Source organism: Octopus bimaculoides, chromosome 21, assembly GCF_001194135.2.
Source record: "Octopus bimaculoides isolate UCB-OBI-ISO-001 chromosome 21, ASM119413v2, whole genome shotgun sequence".
In the NCBI taxonomy this organism is placed as follows: Eukaryota; Metazoa; Mollusca; class Cephalopoda; order Octopoda; family Octopodidae; genus Octopus; species Octopus bimaculoides.
Genome location: NC_069001.1, coordinates 13,078,272 through 13,079,949, shown reverse-complemented (window position 1 = coordinate 13,079,949; position 1,678 = coordinate 13,078,272).

Below are 1,678 nucleotides of genomic sequence, written 5' to 3'. Positions count from 1 at the left end.
TGTTTTCTGTTTATGTACGCGTGTGTGAGGCTATCTGACGCGTATGTGTGTGCATATACAATACGTGTGTGCACATGAAACTACTGTGCACATATATAGTGTGTGTCTGTGCGTGTGCGTTTGTGCGTGTGCGAGTGTGTGTCCTTGTTTACTGTTTTGTCTATGCGCGTGTGCATCAAGCTACAGTGTGTGCCTGTACTGTGTGTGTTCATGCGTGTGTAAATATGTGTATGCGTGTGCACCCGTGTGCGGTTTTCTGCTTGCTCGTGCCTGAGCAGAAGGATGTTGTGCGTGTCATACTGAATAGAGTTGTTTCATAGAATAAATACGACAAAATTATGGGTGTAGAGAAGTGTAGGCGAGTGTAGAGAAATGTAGGCGAGTTAGTACGTTCCTGCTACAATAAGTGTGAAGATGGGTAGCACAGGGGATCGTAACGGAAGTGTATTTACTAGTGTGTATGTGGAGTAGGAAGAAGGCGTGTGGGTGGGTGCATATATACGTTGTTTGAACGTGTATGTATGTGTGGTGATGGGTAATGAATTCAAAGTGTTGTGTAGGCGTGTGTGGATGGTAGAGGTTGAAGTGACTATGGGTAAGTAAGAGGTGAGTGGTGCATGTATGTCTGTAAAGAAAGGGCTTAAATGAAAAGGGATGGAGAATTTAAACCGTTCGGGACTGAAGTATGGAGACAGAAAATTAATTGCTCAATGTGTGTGTGTGTGTGTTACAAATATATAAAGAGAGAGAGAGAGAGAGGCGAGGGAGTGTGACATAAGGTTCTTAGTTCAATTCTTCCACAGAGGGACGAGTTGAGTTCATGAGTTGCTCCAGTTCATTCCTCTGAAAATGAGTACCACCCTAGTTCTGGGGTAACTCTCTTTCTATTTTCACCCACCACATCCTCGATGTCCTGTTGGCCACAAAGGGTGGAATAACTGAGACGGTTTATGTTTGCACGCGACTACATACGTAACTAAAACTATTACCTTGGGCGTGTTGCGTGCTGCCAGGCCATACTCGCACGAAAGTGTCGGCTAAACTTTCTTTCTTTCTCTCTTTCTTTCTTTGTCTCTCTCTCAGAGTGAATTGCGTCATGGTGCTGTTTTTTCACAGACGGTGCCCAACTGATCCTACTTTACTGTGTAGTCAACAAATCAAAAGCAAACAATGCACATGTGCGAAATTAACAAAAATAAAATAGCGACAGTTTACCTATCGCAACCTGTGTTTATGTATGTATGTATGTATGTATGCATGAATGATGTATATATATGTATATATATGTGCGTGTTTGTGTGTGTGAAGCATTATCTAATCCTGTCTTTATCTAAGTAGCCACAAGGATTATCGATCAACAGCAGATTAAACAACAGATTAACAACTTAACTACACACCAACAGTAAATAAATCCCCCTGGCCTAGAACGACATATATATATATATATATATATATATGAATGTATACACATATATATAATACATATATATATATGTATTTGTATATGTGTATATATATATATGTTTATATATATGTATATATGTTTATATATATGTATATATGTATATATATTTATATGTATATATGTATATATATTTATATGTATATATGTATATATATTTATATGTATATATGTATATATATTTATATGTATATATGTATATATATTTATATGTAT